Source organism: Rhipicephalus sanguineus, chromosome 1 (genome assembly GCF_013339695.2).
Source record: "Rhipicephalus sanguineus isolate Rsan-2018 chromosome 1, BIME_Rsan_1.4, whole genome shotgun sequence".
Classification (NCBI taxonomy): domain Eukaryota; kingdom Metazoa; phylum Arthropoda; class Arachnida; order Ixodida; family Ixodidae; genus Rhipicephalus; species Rhipicephalus sanguineus.
Genome location: NC_051176.1, coordinates 148080934 through 148103133, shown reverse-complemented (window position 1 = coordinate 148103133; position 22200 = coordinate 148080934).

The following is a 22200-nucleotide window of genomic DNA, read 5'->3' as shown; positions in this document are numbered from 1 at the left end:
AGAAATTTCAGTTTGTTTATAGGATGAAGGCATGCAGACGTGAAAGAGAAGACACAGACAAACCAAACGCTAGCGTTTGAGCTGTCCGCATCTCTTCTGTTTCCGTGTTGCATGGCTTACTTTCTTCTAGAATCAACATTTTTTGTTGTTTTACGCGAGCGGAAATTGTTCTGAGGCTCATCTATATAAACTTCGAGTAGTATTTTATTTCCCCCAGAGGAATCGAGTGCAGCACTGTAAAGTTGCTACAAAAACTTGTTGCGGCTGTCATGCATCCACCACAGTGTTCCTGTTTGAGTAAACCCGGTGGAAGTGCCTTGTTGAGTAACAAGAGGTAGCGGCACCAACTTTCGTCGATTGTCAGATAAGAACCCTAATGGTGTTCGCTCTGATTTGAAGTTCTTTTGAAATTCTTGATCAATCTCTATAAAACTTGTTTAGTTTATGTGTATTTGTACGCTGATTTTGAAAATGCAAAATTTTTCTACTATTATATGTCGTGTTAAGTATATCAAACATTTCATGTGCCATGTTAGGCCTGCACGAGTTACAAAGTAAGCATATCACAATAATATGAAATGGGAACTGTATGCAACATAACCAGAATGCATGTCCTAAACCCACTTAACAATAGTCATAGTATGCTGAACATTGACCAGTAAGTGTATGTCTAGCTGGTGATTCGCTCACGAGAGTTCAATATTACGTAACTTTTAACTCAAATGGGTTTAAAACGCGAGTTCGTATGTGGGCTAGTGGGTTCATGAACATTATGCCAGAACAGCGCAGTAAACTCCTTTAAAACTATTGCATACAGTTTTTATCCCCTAACTATAGCGATATGTCGATTTACTTTGTAACTCCAAGTTTGGAAAGGCTTGCTCATCAAGACACATGAAATTTTTATGTGTAAAAACTGCGTTTTCTTCCAGATAATTGCATATTTGAAATCGCCACATAAGCAAACCTAAACTCAGCAAGTTTCATCAATATCGACCAAGAAGAAAAATAAACGCATTATTTGTTGCAGAGTGTCTCATTGAGTACCACGAAGTGGTCACACTGACTCTTGCCAGGGGAGTCATGTACACCACTGTCCTTAAGGACAACGGAGTCAAAGGAACGCTCCAGTGGGGGTCAGCGTTACCATGGCAAAGGGGTCACCCTGACTACCTAGAGGTACTAGCGGGAAATAAAAGGTAGTCACGTAGACTCCTGCGTTGGGAGTAACGTAGACTCTCTGCTTGTGAAGAAGGGAGTCGTTGGTCTGAAGAAGTAAGGGAGTCGTTTGACACCCCAAATTGTGAAGAAGGGAGTCGTTGGTCTGAAGAACGAAGGGAGTCGTTTGACACCCCAAAAGGTCATCATATGTGTAGCGAGGCGATTACCACCCAAAGGTAGTCAGTACAGACACCCTTTTTTTTAAGAGTGATTAACGAGTTATGAAAACGTCGTATTAAACTCTCACAAATACATTTCACACAAGCGCGCGTTCTTTAGAAATTACGTGGCACTTTAAACTATATCGCAAGAAATGTTGAAAGCACATTCAGCACCTTTTATTTTCGAGGAGCCAGAGCCGAGCATATAACCACTGAGTAGAGCCTGGTACACACTCGAAAACTTTAGACGGGCCGCTCTGCGTTGGCACAGTGCGACCACTCTTGCGTTGTGAGACGTTCCAAAGCACCAATGACCAGTGCGACAATGACGTTACAGGCAAGTAGTTGCTTCAATTATTGAGCACGTCACTCTGCGTAGCGTAAACAACACTGTCGATCGCCCGAAAGTGATCATCTCAGAATACGACCCCTGATCGTCGTTGAAACGCATTGGAGTTTATAGATGTGTCGTCGTACTTTCCAGCGTTATCGCTTGTGCTCGCGCAAGTTCCAGAATATGGTATATGGCTTCAAGGACGTACCAATACATTTTAGGCGCGGCTTTCGCCGCGTGGTAACACACGTAACAGCTTGTGAGCGAAGCCCGGTCGCGTGTAAACAAACAAGCACGTGTGGCATTATATGGGACTGATGGTTGTGGCATTGGAAGATCTAATATTTTGCAACATGACTGTTCACGGGCAGTGAAGTGCCACCATTATTCCATGGAAAGAGACAGCTTTTGCCTCTTTCATGGCATTATCATGTACCGTCTTCCTTTGTTGCATCTCCGCTGCATAGGCGCAGTCTCAGACCGGAACAGATGCTGGGCCCCATGGCGAAGACTCCTCGATGACTTTTGACGAGCTGCCGTTCAGCAGGCGCATGAACTTCTGGAAGATGCGAGAGGAACGTGCGATCTGCGAGGACCTGTGAGTGCGCCATTTTTGGTCACTCAGATACTTCCCTCATAGGACTGAGGTCATTTCAAGTTCAAATCGATGTCTATCGCCAATGTTCACCCTTTAACCTGCAGATAAGATGCACTATTTGGACGTTCTCGTGCTGCTGCGGTAACCTGACGAGTCAGTTGTTGTTTTTTTTTAACGGCATTAAGCTTGTGTGTGTCGTATTCTCCTGTCTTTCGTCCCTGAATTTTTCGCTATTTAGCTGTTCAAATGGAGTACCAACTAGCCCAAACCCGCACCTTGCTAAGTTATATTTCAAAATAAGATTGCGGGGATCTAGTTGTGGGTCGCGCACGCAAACTACAGTTGGCCGGACTAATAGGGGCGTGTGAATGTTCGACACTTTCGAGCAATACATTGAATAGTGTCTTATTCGATTTAATATTCGAAACAAATGCAGTCACCATAGCAAACGCGAATAAATTTCGAATATTTGAAAACGTCAGTTGAGCGCACTAAGACAGTTTCTTCAAAACTGCGCTATATATCACATCCCCGTCAACATTCTCATTCTTTATATTTATACTAACATAGGGCAATAGGGAATGTCAATCACGAAGGCATACTTTACCGACTATACAGCAGTCAGCTGCACTTCTGTACAACCCCTGAATGCAAATAAACTTCTCGTTTCCTTATAGGGAGTATGCACTGAAACTGAGCCGCAATGTGGCGCTGCGGTGCCCCGAGCTGGGCGCCATTTTTGCGGTTCTCGTGCAGCAGCCGACCCACGCTTGCTATTGTGTTTGCTGTGTGTACGCGCTAGGCGTTGTGTGGTGTTTCCTTGACTTCCTTGTACTCGTGTGTTTCATTAACGATAGTACGGCGTTGGAACTGTCCCCTACCACTGTGTGTTGCATGGACTTGTAAAAGTGCCCTAGCCGCAGGACGTTGTTGCGCGTCGAGCTGCGTCAATCGGCTATGGTGAACTGCGCTGTTTGCGGTTGCTCCAACCGCACAAGAGACAGCCCCAACGACGAGAACTTTCAACGGGTAGGGTTCTATGTCGTGCCGAAAGTTATATCAGGACAGTGTGCGAAGACAACGGAGCTGTCGTCAAAGCGGAGAGCTCTATGCATGCGGTGGCAGCCATGCATTCTGTCCATCCGTGCATGATCGACCATCCCGGCGTGTCACTGCTGCCTCCAAGTAAAAGAGCACTGCTCCAACATGTGAGCACGCCTCGCCAAGGCCAGCCATGCACGTGCAGTGCGCGCACAGAACTTCACCATCAGGCTTGATTAGTAGCCACGGCAGCAGCGGCTTTTCTTTAAACGATTGTGAGTGGCGGACCTGCGCAGATAGTAAGATAAATCAGTGTTCAGCGCGCGCGATTAGATTTTTAGAGCATTACTTCAAGCCAGGGGAGCCGCCGGGGGGGGGGGGGGGGGGTGCTAGAGCTGCCCCTAAATTTCTGCCTGCCCCCTCGAGCAAACATGGTCAAAACACAACGCATATGTTCCCTGCCCCCCTGAAGGAACTCGCTTGTCTTCGGTGCCCCCCTCCCTTAGCATCAAAATCCTGGCGCCGCCCCTGCTCCAAGCGCTAAAAACACGCGAAACACAGCGACAACTTGGCTGCCCATCTAGTGATAGCGGCAAGAAAGTGCGATGGGCTGGACGCCATATCAGCGACTGATAGCAAGCTTTACCACTTTAGCACCCGATCACTAACTTTACGGATACCTAGAACAAGCCGTTAAGTCGGGAACATGCGGTACAATATGTACAGCCTACCTTTGAAGCGACGACGATGTCGCCATCACGAAGAGTTTTCACCCTTGGTGGCTCCACGAGGCCGCTTGTGACATAATTGTGAGCCTCCAAGGATTTGTAGCTCTTAAGCTGCTCCCGCGTCACGAAACTTGTCCCGTGAACAAGATAATCGTTGATATCCGCACGGCCTACGCTGGGATAGCAGCCAACATCGTTCGTGAACTGGTCATCGGAAAGCGCCAAGGGGTCGTCGCTACCGCATTTTGCGACTTTGATGTGGTATCTCCCGCGCTCGGGATAAGACAGCGACTTGGCGTAGTCGCTGAGCAACATCTTTTCACTGCAGCAACACGGCGATCGCTTGCACAGCCAGGCAAATGACTAGATCCGTGCAACACGCAGTGGTAGGGGACAGTTCCAACGCCGTACTATCGTTAATGAAACACGCGAGTACACGGAAGTCAAGGAAACACCACACAACACCTAGCGCGTACACACAGCAAACACAGTAGTATAGTGCCTAGAATATGGCCAGTATTCTAGGCACTATAACAGTAGCAAGCGTGGGTCGGCCATGGGGTCGGCTGCTGCACGAGAACCACAAAAATGGCGCCCAGCTCGGGGCACCGCAGCGCCACATTGCGGCTCAGTTTCAGTGCATACTCCCTATAGTGTTCTGTATGTGAAAGAATTACGTTTCATAAGAGACATGATGACCAACTGTCAAATAACTAAGCTAATAGGTAAGAAAAATGAGCAAACAGGTAAATAAGCATATAACTATTTGCACGCCCCCCAAAGAACTCAAATAACGCAGGTTAGATCACAGGCGCGGCGCTCGCATTGCGATGCAGGCGAAATGCTAGAGGCCCATGCACTTAAATTTAGCTGCACGGTGTTCAGACGACGGACCAATCCGCGGGCGGCTGAGTCGCGTGACAGCAAGAACGCAAGTGGACCGTCCGCTTGCGCGGTTCGAAACGGGACGGAGAAAGCCCGAGTCGAGGCCAGTTCCAACCGCAAACAATCTTCAAAGAAACGTCTTCAAAGAGAAACCACATGCTCAAAGAGCCGCCGGCATACTCGGCTGCCGAAAAAAAGTAGAAAAAAAATGGCATTGTTGACGCCGCCCCCCCCCCCCTTCCGAGTGCACGGCAACGGGCGGTCCGTGAAAATCTTTGCCCTGTCGCCGCAAGATTTACTCTGGAGGAAAAGCCTCCGGGTCAACTGTATGTAGTATCGCCGGGTTACTGTACAACGACGTGACAGCTTGCGCATACGGATTTCCTCTGCCTTACTATTCCCTCTGGCCGGGTTTGGTAGTGTGCGTCCATTTAAGACGGGACTGTTGTAGTATTTCTGTGTACGTTTTTAGGGGTCTTGGGTGTCGATAAGCTGTAGGCAGTGGCACACCGGGCCCGTGCGCCCCCCCCCCCATCCGAAATCTTTTTGTCCGTGGCATACAGAGCACAAAATGGCACCCGACCACATCTGCCTGCCCGGCCCCCACTTCAGATCAAAGAGGTGCCCCCCCCCCCCCGAAAAAAATTCTGCCTGCGCCCCTGGCTGTAGGGGATCTTCAGGAAAGGGGGAGTCCCGAAGAATAAATGCTCATTAAAATATGGGACAGACATTAAACTGACACTATAGCAGTGGTACAACATCCAGCATGGATACCCACACACACGTACAAGTCGCAATCCCAAATTTGTCTAGTTCACCTAATTCGGTGTTGAAATGTGATGCGCAGGATTTTAACATTAAACGTTGGCATCCTATTACAAGTGCGTCTACTTCCATCTTCTTCGCAGTCCTCTAGAGAATTGTATTGCACGAGCAAGATTTCTTGCTCTGGTTTTGGCACAAACGGTATGCGATGTTGATGTCTTCCTCCTGAGGCATTCAAAGGAAACTGCAATGTAGCTGCACCTTGCGCGTGCAGTTCATGAGGTCTTCTGCCAAAAAAAGCTGTTTCACGCAGAAGGGCGAAGCAATGAATGCGATAGCAACAAATTGTAGTGTTATACTAAGTGAGGCTGGCAGCTAACTGTTTTGTATCCGATCTCGCCTAACTACAAAACGCTCGTGTAATAGAATACGGCCGCTCCAGGGAGAGATGCTCTCCGCATAGTCACTTCGCGTTGAGAGCGCAGCACGTAGAAGGGTATACGAGTCACCCGCTGTGATGGCAGTCGAGATAGCGCGCGCGACAGCGCCCTTAGATTCAAAGTTGCTGCCCGCGCGACACCCCCCCCCCCCCCGCTCCGAGCGAATGCACCCTCCGAGCGACGGAGGGTGTATGCGTCTTTTCTTTCTCGTTGAAGAAGGGCGTGGTGTTTCCTGTCTGCTTCGACGGCAGGTCTCCCGAGCAGGGTGATGTTATCGCATGCACCCTCCGAGCGACGGAAATGGGCCAGCTCGTTTGATCTCTGCTTCGGCCGCGTTCGTCGCCCCCGCTCGCGCGCTTTTACCCGCGGTAGAACATACGATGCGCAGGGGATCTTATCAATTTGGACTTCATACGGGAGGCACATGACGGCGACGGCAAAAACCCGTCGAGACTGTCCATATAATTGCTGTCGCAATAAAAATGAATGCACACTTGACCGTGTCAGAAATGAGCTGCTTAAGCACAGCAGGTTCGCCGAAAATTGACATGAATATATAAAATCTATTAATGAGGTCGCCACCATAGGCCTTTTTTCAGTAGTCAAGTAGACCGCCTTAATTGCCATTGTTCTATTTCCTTCCAGGATCGTGAACCCCAAGATGGTCAAGTAGGTTCGTTTCCCGATCTCCGCTGCTGGTCTTTTTTTTACCTCTTCACACCAACGTTTTTTTTTAATATATAAACTTCTGTTTCCAAAATAAACGATGGCTTGTCAAACTTGTTTTTACTTGTACTGACCGCCCAGCGATGTCTAAGCTGTATCAATTTTCTTTTAGTGTTTTTGTACTTTTGCATAATTGCGTAAAGTCACTCATTTCTTTCAATGTGTATTTTGCATTCTGTACTGTACTTCGTCTTTTGACCTAATATCTTCCTGGTTTCAATTTCTTACATATTGCCACGGGCGTTTCTTATTATCACTTTTGCTGTACTCGTTTTTCGCCCACAGAGACTGTCAGCAACGCTCAGCGCAAAGCGCGCCTCATTGTTCGAGATGCTTCGCGATTATTGTAGATCGTTTTGTTAAGATAGCGCGCAAGACGCGAACACTCGAACTTATTCTAGAACTTGCGCGACAACCAGCGATAACGCTGGAATATTCGACGGCACATGTATAAATGCCGACGCGCTTCACCGCTTTTCAGTTGATCGACGGTCGACGCTCTGTTCGCCGCTATCAGTGTATTGCTGTAGCTTGACTTTCAGTTTCCCGGCCTCCAGTTCGGCCTAATAAAGTTTCATCTCGGACGTGCTGTCTGCTGCCTTCGTCGACGTCACGACCACGTGACAATATTTTTTTATCAGAGTCGCTATGGGTAATTGGCGTTGTTTGTGCCGTTATATTCTAAATTTGCCTGTTCAAGTTATTCTTTCTACTCTTTGAGTTTTGCTTTTGTGTTCCAAAAAAAAAAGATAAATCTCTGTATTTTTATGTTGCACTACGTCTGAGAAACGTATGGGTGGAGGGACCTTAGTCAGGCAGAGATAACCTCCCTTTAGTCCCTTCAACCTAGGCAATGTTTTGTCTGAATTGAATCATTCTCCACACTGTAGCGAAATCAGTGCAATGTAAGCAAAAAGATTGAAATCATGCACACAGTACACCAATCAATGATAGAGTTGCGCCGGTATTTCACCGTTACCTCAGTTGCGATCACGCCGGCTACTGTGCAGTGTTTTAGATGTGAATACATGGGAAGGGGTAGCAGGTCGGTAGAAGCAGACTACGTCTAGGCATGGATCCAATGCCCACGTTTGGGTCCACGTGTTTGCAGTGCTTAAGCATTGGAGATAAAAGCACATGGATCGCTTGGAGGCTCCTGAATGCAAAGTATGAAATAGCTGCGTGGGAGGAAAATAGTGTAAGCTTTAAACCGAAGGTCGTGTGAACTGATGTCGAAACTGTGGTTACGGAGCTACGGCTTCGAAGGTGCAAAGGTTGAAGAACAGAGGTGGAAACGATGCCAGCAACGGTAAAGTAAGAGTGTCTTTTCCAACTTTCAGTGTGTAAGTAAAATTTCTACGGCGGCCGTACGAGGGGCCCGTCAGAGGTCTTATCGTGCATGCATACAATAAACCGTGCTTTGCCATTGTTTGCTACAATTGTACTATCCCATATTTGAGGCATGGAAGTCAGTCGCTCTCTCCCCCCCCCCCCTCCTCCCCGACACTTTAACCTGCCTCTCTCTGTCTCTCCCATCTTTCCACTCCCCTTCCCTTTCCCCCGGCGTAGGGCAGCCAACCGGACTGCTGTCTGGCTAACCTCCCTGCCTTCTCCCTTTTGTATTCCTTCCCGCCGTTGCACACCTGAAGCACCGGAGAGCCGACCCTACAGCTAGTTCGTAGTTCCTTCAAAAGTTCACTGCATCCATGAAGGACCTCGTTCATTGTATTATCTGGCAGAATGTAACCTGGCGTTGCCCCTAAAACTGTTCGAATAAATTTCAGAAATGTTACCGATCTGATGAAGAGGCTCGCACGAACGTGTGAATCACGTATTATTGCACTGCAGCAGCAAAAAATTTACATTCAACGTGAAAAACGTTTCCAGAATCGCTTGTTGTCGCTATGCAATGTCTTGAGTAGCAACGTTGCAAGTGAGAATAAATGAGACCAAAAAGTACCGGTCAATTTCGTAATCACGAGAACTTTCTCTTTGATGATACTATTGCTAATTTTGCGTTAAATAAAAATTAAGGTTGTATGCGATCTCAAAAAAATAAAAGTGCCCCAGACTTCGGCGATTCCTTCGGCTATGAACACGACAGCAACACTTTACACCTACCTGACTAGCGTTATTGTTTGCTTTGTTTTCCCCATGATGTCTTATGCGTGCACTATATGGGATTTACCAAGTTAAAAATCTACTTATCGTACAACTTCAGAGCAAACATACAGTATAATATGCCCGATGTGAATCTATAGCGGCAATAAGTGAATATGCAAGTTAGTGTGTCACGTTGTTCTTCTGACGACATTAACTGCTAGAAGTGACACCGTGTATGGTTCCGACGTTGGTCTCTGCGAACTGTGTCACTACTGGCGGACCCTTAAATATCGCTATGCGTAATGTTCACCGCCCATCAACATAACCATTCAGGGATAAGTGCTTCGTTTCTCCTAAGATTATGTGAGGCAGCACAATCCGAACTATATGCACGCGCTTCCAAACACTACGTGCCTCAGTCATTCACTTGTTGAGTTCGCTACGACAGTATACCACTGGAGCGCTTCGATTTGTCGTCCCTGACTGCGTGAGGCGGTGTTTGCGGTCAATAAGTGTTGCATATGCATTGTCTTGTGCAGCTCTAAACAGTCCGCGACAATAGATCGAAGTGACCGGCTAATGCATATCGTTGCCTCCTAGCTCACATGTATACGCTTGTCGGTGCTTGCTTATATGCGCCTTGCGAGCTATTCTTGACAGGCATTACGTTGTGCTGAGCTAATTGACAGCGCACCAAAACATGCGATCTGAATTTTGCTGCTATCCATCGCTCAAGGTGGTCCAGAATAAAGCCAGTCTGCACTACGTGTTCACGTATCGCGGTCAGTCTGCAGCTCGCAAGGGTGAGCTCGTGCTTCGGCCCCGTCGTGCGTTATCAAATTTCGCGCGATAAGCACAACAGCTGCTCATAACTGCATCTGATGCATGGCACGCATCGACGACTTTACTTTCGACACACGGGCGCCGCCACCTTGAGCTGTTAAACACGAATGTCTTTTTATTTTTTGTGTGTCCTGACGTGAAATTATCAAGGTCATGAAACGTTGAATGCTCCAACCCATGCGTCTTCCGTAGCACTGTTTGTCTAGTTGTAAAAGATACAAAACTGCGAAGTTAACAACCAAATGTAGCGGCACCGAAACCCATCCGTAAGATTGTCTACACCGTGCCGTAGTGATTAGCCCTTTTTTTTTGTGGGGCGCCTGAATTCTCTGATTCGGGGAGAGGGAGAGCACAGAGTTGTCCTGCCCCACCAGCGAGATGCTCTCATACCTGTGCGCTCATGGCAACGTGAGGCAGCCTGAGCGCATATCTCGCATCGAGATAGCGCCGCGCACACCTGAACCACGAATAATGGTCAGAACTTTGTAAGTAACCAAATAAATTCCCTAAAGCCCTGACACGCACCTGCGGCACTTTTGGGTGAGGCCGTGATTGCCGTCTTGCCATCCCCGCGGTATATACGCGTAGACAAGGAAAGAGAAAAGGCCCACGCCAGTGCGATAGCACCTCTATATTTCCTCATAGTTGAAGAATTTGAAAAGTTTTGCGGCCATACTACGCTACTGCAAAAACCCGGTCAGCCGAAACAAACGCGGGCCTTGGTATTGCATGGAAACCAAGAACCAAACTGGCCAGCAGTGAAATCGTCGTGCAATGCTTTAAAGGGACACTAAAGTGAAGCAATGAATCAATTGAGAGTGATAAATTATTCTTTGGAAACTCCACCACACTCTAAGAAAAAAAAAAGAGTATAGGTGACTCTTTTTCTGACTGGCCAGTTCTGACTGGCCTTTTTCTGACAGGCAGAGTTCTGACTGGCCACGTGTACGACTCTCTTTAAAGAGTCACGGTGACTCTCTTGGTGGGGCAGAGTCGGCGCGCTCTAGGAGAGTACCCTGACCCTCTAGGAAGAGTGGCAGGACTCCTATCCGAAGGATCACATTACCACTTATGAGGGAGTCGGACTACTCTTGTCGGTAACATTCCTACGGGGGTCAAATGACCCACATTAAAACGTCAAGCGACTCCACAACTATTTTAAGTTACTTAATTGACCCATTCTCTATTTTTGTGCGATTACTGTTGCAAATAAGGAAGTATTCATTTTAAGCAAGTCCAATAATACTTGCCGTTGTCCCCTGCGACTGCAAAAAGAAGAATAGTTCAATTTTGGCATTATTTCAATGAAACTCGTCAAAACAACACACCTTTTCCAGCAGAGTAATCTAGAAAGCGCGAAAAGATGGTCTGTGAATTCCAATTGAGACGTTGAGATATTCCTCATTTACATGCTTGTATGAGTTGTGGGAATCTCGCCCATCGCGAGGCTGGCGTGACACGTGCTGCGCACCAGTGATGCGCGTGGCACACACAAGGGCCGTGGTGCGGCCCGGACCGCTGTGTGCGCGGGAGGGGTGTGCCCCACCGTTGCTAAGGTTAGGGGCGAGCGCGTGTGCCCACGTTATTGTACCGTGTAGCTTTCGCATATTTTTGTTAGTTTTATTAAACGCTTATGTTTTAGTTAAACCGGCCAGCATCACTTCCTTTGCAGCACGACGGCGCGAACCCTTCAGAGTATAGCCAACTAAAATGTGGGACAGTGATGTGCATAGTGTCATACGGTGCAAAACAAACCGCAAAAATCGGCATCATGTTTCGATATTTATTCCTTACGATTATGAATAAATCAAAAAGTGGTGACGGCTGGAGGTATCAGACTTGTGGCTTGCTATGTTGTCGCTCCTGTTCAGCGTGAGCAGCCATGAAAAATTGTATCTGAAAAGCAGGACGTCATATTATGATGAAAAAACGAAATTGCAGTAAGAGTTTGCAAAACCTACACAATAAGTAATTTACACAGACATAATGAAGGCTCACAACAAATGCACACTGCAGGCATGGTAAAGAACCAAGTTTTTTGCAGTTATCGTGTAAAACACAACTTGCAAATAGTAGCTTTTGTAAAGCGTCACTTGGCGACAAACTTGCAGCACAAGATGATGTGAGCCTCTTTTAAACAACAAACGAAATTACTTTAGGCTCCTTTGCGTGGGTGCCACTCACCTCTTTTCCTACGTCGTGTTGTCCAACCAAAGGAAATGTAGGACCGACTGCCTCGTTGACAGGGCGAACGCCGCTATTGATTTTCCCATCACGAATGGTGAGGCGCCAGACCATAGCGTCACCTTCGTTTCACCGAGTGTAGCTGTCAGCTGGAGTGAAGAGGCGGGAGAAGCGATCCGGGATTCTGGGAATAACCAACACACACACACACACACACACACACACACACACACACACACACACACACACACACACACACACACACACACACACACACACACGCGCGCACGCATGCACGCACGCACACGCACGCACACACACGCACACACTGATTATTTGTATTTAAAACCACCCTTTGTTCAACACACGGTTACTGTACACACATCTGACACTCGTGTTTCGTTTAAGTAAATTCGCAACGAAAACAAATTTTCACGTAGAAGAAGGCGGGAACTTCGTTTCGCAATAGGCACTGGCTATCACGAATGAAAGCACTTCTTTTCTCAGAAATCGCTTCAAAATTTGCTTTAAAAATAAGCCTGGCTTTGCACCGGCACATTCCTACACCCAAGCGCATCCTCCGGCAGTCAGGTGCACGTCGTGAGTGGTTACTGACCACCTGTTTTACAAACGTAACCCATCCTTAAATACTCAGATAAACACATGCGAGTACGAGCGCTCGAACGACACCCAGCGCGCGCGGACGCCGTCTACGTCGAGATCAGACATGTCATATACTAGAATTACCGCACATAGCTCCCATAGTCACGTACACTCACTCGATTCTGTTATAACGTCAAACGTCATCGTGTATGTAGGCGAACCACGAAAACAGCAAACAGAAACGAGGGAAAAGAGTGCACGGCGGCGGCCGCAACAACGCGCGCCGTCGTGAGTCTCAAGCTTTTCACCGGCAAGGTGTGTCCAACTGAAGTGACTACCGCGTGCACGCCGGGAACATTGTACTATATATCTGCATCTTAAACTACCGTCTTAAAGCCAAGAAAAACCATTATATGTAGCGCTTCTAAGTGTTCTGTACACATACCTTTTTCTTCACGTTCCCATGCGCGGAAGCATGCTGCACTCAATGTCGATGGAAATGTTATGAAGTAGACTAACGCGCATCTCAAAACGACATCTCGCACCGTCAGCAGTGCAGACACAATGTGCGATCAGCAAACAATTACCCTTGTTAATTGCTTGCATAGGTCACTTTATGGGAGCTTGTACAGCAACGCGAATAACTGTGTCAACTCGTTAACTGGCAGTTTTAGTTGGGCATCTGCAACAGCCCCGCGGACGCAGGCTGCTGTTGGAAATGGCTGGCAGCCTACTTCCGCAGAGCTGCTGCAGACGCCCAGCTAAAGCTCACTCGCCGTACACTCACCGTTAACAGGCGCACGTTGTCCGTGTCCGCAACTCCGTGAATATTCCGCCCTAAAAGCGTCACTTCGAGCACGGAGCCTAGCGTCATCGTCACCGAAGCTTAAGTCTACCTTCCAAAAGGGGTCAAATGGATACCCGAAGAGAGTCACGGTGCCGTGACCCCTTTTGACTCTTTTTTTTTCTTAGAGTGCGCAGTAGAATTTGAAAAGACTGATTTGCCACAATAGGTTTATTAATAGAAGAGAAAATAGCGGTCAAACTTATCTTTAAATTTATCTCTCCAAATGCATGTCATTGTAACGACGTCACGCATTTCGCAGTGTAATTTTCATATTTTGGCCCCATTAAACATAATTTGCTGAAACTTGGTACGTTAACTCTCTGGCCCCCACAGAGGACAATATATTTCATTTTTACCAATTAAGAACTATGAAGTCTATGACGTTACAGCGAGTTGATGCGTGCGGGAACTTCAAAGTGACTCCCCCACCGGCATTTTCGTTTTGAGTGTTTTCTCGCTTACCGAGCGTCTTACGGCAGTATAAGCGCCTTTTATTGGGAAAGGGCAATATATTTTTTTTTATCTTTGGCATCCCTTTGTGCACGTGAGATGAAAGGGAACACTGTAGAATGGGCACCCATGCGTTGACTGTGAGGATGGTAAATGTACGTGTAGACCTGCGCTTATGCAGCTTGAATTGTGTGTGAATGTGTTGGCGAAAAAGCCATGGATTTGGTGCTCACAGAAATGGTATATAATACCCCTTCTGTGAGCACCACTTTTAGGATCTTCATAGAAGTGGTATATAATACGTTGACAGTACAGGTCAATGAGCTGGCAAGAGGCGAGCTGTTGATCATCACCCGCAGGAACTTGGTCTATTTAGACCATAGAGGAGAAAACCGCTGTAGAAGTGACGTCCGAACAGGTGATTTGCGAAGTAGTTCCGTAGGCGTAGAAAGCGAAGGAGAATAGCGTCGGTATATTGGTGTTTTTTTTTTTACCATACTTCTAAGTGATCGGTTTCGAGGTCATGTTCTCTGAGGCGAAGAATCAAGCTACCCAGACGGCATAACACGCTTTTGAGCGCGTAAAAAGCCAACGTAAGGCGCAATGGTATGAGAAAATTGCAAAATGGCGGCCTTGGAGAGAGGGGCCTAGATAAAACAACAGCCAGACACTCCTGCTCAGCTATTCTACATAGTCCTCAGCGTCGGTGAGTGCGCGCCTGGCGCTTTCGGTGAACCCTGTGATCTGCGTTTGATCGATATCGTGTAATGGAGCAGCGATGGAGGTGACGTTCCATGTGAAACGGCGGAGGATAAGGCGTGAGACCAATGAAACTATAAGCAAGTCCTTGGTCTTTGAAATTAATCAAATCATTGGCTAGGTAAGCGATAGATAGCAGTAATCTTGCCGCGGCTAAAGGGCCCCTGAACCACCCAAATCTGTACATACCATTCTTATGTCGCGCAGTGCCACAGCAGCCTTGAGAAGATCATAATCACCGAAACAAGCCTGTGGAACTGTATATGCAAGGGAAATTCATAGGCAAAACAAGCGCCAAGTTGTACGCAAATAAATCGTAATTTATTTTGGGTGCCTTCCTTTGATCCTTGTCATACGACAGATCGAGTGGCCCTAGCGCATAAAGCGTTAAAGGGCCCTTAAACCACCCAGAAGTCAAAATGTTGGTATGGTGTTGCACTTGTGCGCGCGTCTACGAACACGTAGCCGTGAGAATTTTTCGAAACGGTGCCGTAATAGCGGAGTTATACGCGCTTGGTGATCGAAACGCGGCGATCGCTCGTTTCGCTCTTTCCTTCGCTACCCTCCGTTCGTCGGTTGATCTCACCCAAAACCGCTTTGCCCTCCTCGCCGAGTGTTCCCACGTGCCCCTCCCAATCTCACATGACATACGTCATCGCCGACGCGCTCTTCGAAACAGTCTCCACGTCCAGTTAACGCGACTCCGTCAACTGCGTGCTTCTCGGCTATACCCGCTGTTGATTCAGTTCGCGCAGCTTATCAGACCGGTAGGCACGACTGCGTTGGTACGCCAGCGATTTGGCGCTTGCGTTACAGGCCGTAGTTGCCGATTTTCAAGCGCGCACACGCGGCGAACGCGACGGAAAACAGCAAGGAGCGCGGGCAGCTGCCTGCAGACCAGGGGCGTAGCCAGGGGGGGGGGGGGGCTTATGAAGCTTCAGCCCCCCCCCCCCCCCCCGAAATTTTTCGTGCTCTCATACACCAGCAACCAGGGGTGTTACCCGGGGGGGTGGGATTTATTGGGCTTGAAAGTTTTATTTATTGGGCCCCCCTTGAAATCTTACTTTTTTTCGTTCTATGATACACCGCCGTCCGAAATAACCACCTTCACCGAAAACCACCCAGGATGTCGTCTAAAATTATTTTTTTTTTCGAGCACGACAATGCCATGGACAGTTGAAAGATTCTGGAAGGTGGCTTTTCTGCAAGATATTTTTCAACCATGCAGTTTGTGAAACAGGGCATCACTCTTTTTTTTTCTTTTTTTAACAATAAAAAGAAAATTGACTCTGGTCAGATTATTCCTATTCTTACTTTACCTTCACGCAGCCGGCGTCTGCCATTGTGTTCATTCTAACCTAGAAGGTCTACAAGGCGACGCACGTTTAAGTACATTAATTTTTTAAGGACTAACGTCCCCGGATCTAACAGTTACTCTCGATGCAGTTACTTACATAATACAAAACATCAACTGCTAACTTCTCCTTACCAGGCTACATGTTTAAGTCTATGAACGATTTGAAGCAGAAACAAAGGTTTCAGGTGGCTTGGCTGGACAGGTACCGATGGCTTAGCTACTCAGCGCTTCCAGAGGGTGCTGCCGAGTGAGTGTCCTTTTTAGCAGAAGTGAGGTTGGCAAGGGCCAACATGCGCGCACTGGGGCCCTCGTATTCAAGCCATTCCAAAAGTGGAAGCACGCCCTCGAAGTCTTCGGTGCACATGAAGCCACTAAATATCACACTGACGCTCAGCAGGTAGCCGATAATTTTCTTCAAACCTTCTCAGGATGTGTGCCAGTGTTGTTTATCAGCTGGATTGGACCATGGCAGGCAAATTCAAATAAGAGAGAACCGAAGGAAATTACATCCTATTGTTGAGACAGTTCTCTTTTGCGTACGGGAAGGTCTGGCTCTCTGTGGCCATAAAGAATGCTTGAATCCATGTCCCATGGATTCAAGCACAGCCTCCTCTACAAATACAGGCAAATTCAAAGCGCTGCTTCGCATGCGAGCGGATTGTGGCGACACAGATCTAAAAAAAGGAATTTTAAAGTTGCCCAAATAATGCCTCGTATTTAAGTCCAGATGTACAAAACCAGATTATAGAAATCTCTGCTGCAATCATCAAGAAAAGTCTAGTCGCAAAAGTAAACGTTGCAGGCTGCTTCTTCGTACTTGCTGATGAAACGACGAATATTGCTGATATCGAGCAGCTGACTGTTTGTGCAAGGTACCTTAATAAGGATGCGAACGGAATCGAAGAAGTGTTCATAGGCTTTGTGCCAATTCACGACCAAAGGGGCCGGGCCCTCGCCGACACCATCATAAGGTTCCTTATAGACATGGGAATTAACATCCAGCATTTCCGTGGTCAAGGCTACGATGGTGCAAGCTCGATGGCCGGCAGAACGAGTGGTGTTCAAGCTGCTGTTCGTGAGAATGCAAAAATGTTCCAAAAGCCGGGAGAGTTCATGATTAAAACAGATGCTCCGACTTAACACAACAAAATATAACAAAAAACTACACAGACGTTTCGCCACCTATGCGGGTGGCATCTTCAGTATGAACTGGCACCAAATGAGCGAACGTAACGCAGTCTATTTCTAGTCTCTTATGTCTCTGTACACATCCGGTAGGGGGCCACGGTTGCTGTTGCACGCCGACCTGTCACGGCGGATGAACCACGACTCGAGAAGCTTTCTCTTGCCCCACCTTTGTTCCCGAGCCAGCGTCGTCGCATTACTGAAGTCGAAGGCATGCCCCGTCGTCCAGCAGTGTTCGACGAGTTCGCTCTTGGAATGCGTGGCATGGGTGGCTTTGGCGACGTCCCCTTTGTGCTCTTTGAACCTCGTTGACCGCTTCCTGCCTGTTTCGCCGATGTATGTAGCGTCGCAGTCCCCGCACGGTACCTTGTAGACGACCCCGCTTTGATCGTTCGCAGGGGTGCGGTCTTTAGGCTTAGTGAACACGTTTCCCAAGGTACAATGAGGTCTGAAAACGGTTTTAAGGCCCAGCGGACGAAGTGCTCTCCGAACAGAGTCTGACACGCCCTGGACGTAAGGAATGGAAACAATGGATGTTTTATTCTCTCGTGCCGCACTTCTTGTTCCCCCTCGCATACGTCTCATGGTGTCGTTGATAAAGGTCCTCGGGTAATGCCTTTGCTCCAACGCACCGACCACATTTTCCATCTCATGTCGCCGCAAGTGCTGATCAGAACACACAGTATCGCAACGGGACAAGAACGTCCTCACGACGGACCGTTTGTGCTCGGCCGGGTGATGTGAGTGGAAGGACAAAAAGCCTCCGGTATCGCATTGTTTCCGGTACACTGTTGTTTCCACCCCGCCATTACAAGCCCTGCGGACAAGTATATCCAAAAATGGCAAGGCATTATCCTTCTCTACTTCATAGGTAAACTTAATGGCAGGATGTACGCCGTTCAGTGCCTCATGGAAAGCAACCAGATTTGCCCTCTTCAGGATGACGAAAGTGTCATCAACGTACCTACGGTATAGTTTCAACTGAAAAGGTAGAACCTCCAGCGCCCGTGTTTCGACGTGCTCCATCACTAAGTTGGCCATGGTGACGGAGACTGGACTTCCCATAGGGCAACCTTCAATTTGGTGGTAAACTGTGTTGTTGAAACTAAAGTACGTTTGTTTCAGGCAAAACCGCAACAAAATTACGATGTCCTCCACCGACATCGACGTACGACTTTGCAAATTCCGGTCTTCTTTCAAACGGGCCTCCGCAACCTCAATTGCCAGGACAACAGGAACATTTGTGAATAAAGAAACAACATCAAACGACACCATCACATCATCATCATCAAGCTGCTGTGTACGCACGACAGTCGCAAATTCCCGAGAGTTTTTGACTGACCGGCCATTGTTCTCGGTTAACGGTCTCAGCAACCCAACCAGAAACTTTGACAAATTGTAAGTTGGTGACCCAACGAAGGACACGATAGGGCGAAGAGGACAGCCCTCCTTGTGAACCTTGGGCAGCCCATAAATTGTTGGCGTGGCCCCATCCGAAGAAAACAGTCGGCGGTACAACGCTTGATCAATGATTCCCTTGTTGCGCAGTACCCGTAACTGTTCCACCAGTTGTCGTTCCGATTTTGCTGTCGGGTCACGGGTTAGCTTCACAAAATGCGAGGAATCGCTCAAGATGTTGCACATTTTCTCCTCATAGTCCCTTCGGTCTAGCAAAACCGTGCCTTTTCCTTTATCAGCCGAAAGGATGACGATAGAATTGTCTGACTTGAGATCCTTGAGCGCATCGCGTTCCTCAGCGGTAAGGTTCGTACGAGGGCTTTTGGCACCTGCCAGGACACTGACGATTCGGCTACGAGCCAAGTTCACCCCCGTTGTGTCCTGAATGTGCCGCAACTTTTCCTCAACCTCCGCGATAATGTCCCGTTTCGGCATTCTTTGTGGGGCTATCGCGAAGCTCAGGCCTTTCGACAGCAGACTGATGTGGTTGTCTGACAGTTGCCTCGAAGAAAGGTTGTGTACCGCTCTGAAACCGTCACGTTCCGGCTGACGATGATGTAATAATCGAGCAAGTTTGTGGCGATGGACCTCGATGCATTTGTTCCCTTCTAAATCCTCAGCTTGCTTGCGCGCCCTGATAATGTCATGGAAATCATTGGGACGGAGCTTTGATCGGAGACAGGTTTCCGCCGCATACACGCGACGTCTTACTTGGTGTATTTGTTGCTTGTTGTCCTGGATTCTGGCTTTCAGGCAGTTGCGGCTGAAGTCCCGTATCCAGCCGCACTCTACTCTCACTGCGCCAGTCACTCCCTTAATCTAGTTCTGCATGCGTGCGGCATGCTCCATAACAGACATCCGAAACTGTTTTGGGACTCAAAGGCGACGTCAGTCTTTTTCCGTAAATCTTCTAGGTGCTCACACGTTTTGCGAAAAATGATAAGTTTGAGCTGCCCGGAGTCTACAAGGCAGCGCCTTTTGGGACTTGCGAAACGCGCTGGGTCGAGAAGCACGATGCAGTGCTTTCATTTGTGAGCTCTTTGAGCCGTTGATCGCAGCACTAGAGGAAATTAAGTTTAACGGAAATTGCGAAAGTCCAGTGCAGGCAACCAGATGTTGGCACTCTTGTCACCAGCGTTCCTTGTAAGCCTGCATGTGACGGAGCACGTGTTGGCACTGACTTTGCCACTGTCAAAGAAGCTGCAGACTAGGAGTATCAACATGAGCGCTGCCATTGACGACATAGAAGTGGTACAGCAGACAATTGAAAATGACCGCAAGAACGCGTATGCTTCTTCCTCAGAAATATTTGCACAAGTGCAGGCATTGGCAGAAAAACTGAATGTGGAGGTCACCAGCCGTCGAGCCGGTATCCAGAAGCAAAACCTTGGGAGCAATGCATTCGAAAGCGCGGAAGAATATTTTCGCAGAACCCTGTTCATTCCGTTCATGGACCACGTACTAGCCCAGTTATGCGTTCGAAAAGCACAGGGCGTTTCTAAAGGACTTTTCAGTAATTGGACCATCCGCAATACCACTAATGCAAGATGATCGGGAGAAAGGAGCAGAAAATCTCCTCACCGTTTTTGCGCATGACGTCGAAACGAGAGCTGCTTTGGGAGGACTGCGACTATGGTGGACAAAGTGGGCGAACAAAGTAGCAAACCAGCGCCCCACAACAGGAACCGATGCCCAATCTCAATGCGACAGCAGGTTCTATCCGAATGTGTACAAGCTACTCCAGATTCTAGTCACCCTTCCAGTGACCACTGCCAGCGCAGAGGACGTTTTCAAGCATGAGGTTATTTAATAACTACTTACGCTCCACGATGTCTGAGGAACGCATGGTTGGCCTGGCACTTCTGTACACCCACAGAAATGTCGGCATCAGCGCGTCGGAAGTCATTGACCGCTTCGCTAAGCTTCCTCGCCGGCTCAACTTTGTCCTTTGATACCGAGCAGTACAAAAATCAGCACGAAAGAAAAGAAAAGGCACTGCTGTTCCAGAGTTCACTTCAATGAGCCCATAATTCTGATGCAACGTTATTGTTCACCACCTTTTAAAGCCGTGAGGATTTTGTACCTTTTAGCAGTTAACACCGTGACATAATATAAACATACCAATACGGGCATCAGGTGTACATTAACAGCCAATCGACAGCTTCACCTTGTTCGCTGAGAGGTCGGCATACGCGGCGTTACCAAATAAATTCAGCTATTGGGAAGCCGTACCAGCGGCATTGTTTGTTACTTTCATTTGTCCTTTTTGTTCTTCATTGCTTTTTGAACTAGAAGCGACAACCCTCCTTTTATATTGAGTGCACAATAGTGGTTCGCACTTTTAAAACAGCTTTGAAATAGTTTATTTCGTTATTTCTGCGCTCTTCCTATAGTTCTGTCCACATGGTGCGTCCGAGACAGCTGCTTGGTCCAAGGACACCTCAGTTTCTGTGATTGTGCAGCATGTTCTTTTGCCTTATTTTGGACATTATGCGTAGTGATCACTGCTTAGTTCCGTATATTGATTGCATATTTAAATGTACATTTGTGATGTTTTGTGTAAGCATACTGCGCACTGTTTCCGGTGACTTGTGTTTTGCCCGTATTCGAGGTGTACTTTCCCATGCTCGTGTTTTCCTGGCCGCATCATTTGTGCAAAAAGATGAACATTTTGCGTAAACGATCTCTATTAAAATATTTGATCTTGGCCTGGTTATTTTGTGGACTTCATTTTTTCGTTATCATTTGCCGTACCTCGTACACAAAAGAAATAAAAAAAAATTGAAAAGATGGAAGACAGTTATACCTGGAAAGATTTTGCGGGCATGTCAACATAATATTTTTATGAAAAAACACATGTCTTACTCGTTCTTCACAGTGCGCAGCATTCAAGAAGTGATTTGCAGCATCTAATACAGATTGTCACCGGTAATACATGTTATTCATATACTTAGTCGTTCGAAAAATTCAATGAGGAGGCCGCGCTTCAACTTGAGCCCCCCCCCCCCCCCCCCCGAACAAAATTCCTGGCTACGCCACTGTGCTAGGTGGGACGGTCGCCAGTGGAACTACGGACACAGCCCAGCGCAAAAGTTGCTTCGCATCTAAAAAAGCGCTTCTTTCCGAGACTTTCCGGCGCCTCCTTTGCTCGTCGCGATGTCAACTGGGTGCACCTGGTGATGCGACTAGGGATAGACGCTGTCCGACGAGAACCCACGACTTCCAGTTCGTCTGTTAGCGAGTCTACATGTAATAAGTAGCAACTCGTTACCATTGCCTACTTAAGGGTAACGTACTTACGTTAACATTTTTCGGTAACGTGAGGTGTCACGTTACTTGTCACTTTTTATTCCGATTATCCCGGGAGTCTTACTTTTACAAAACTCCTTCGTCTCGTATGCGCCACATTCAGAGAGCTATCCTTCTGCCGCAGCGGCGGACCGCTATCGGCCTGCCGGGCGTCCGTCGACCACCAACCTATTTGCCGTAGGTGCGGACGTATTCATTAAGAA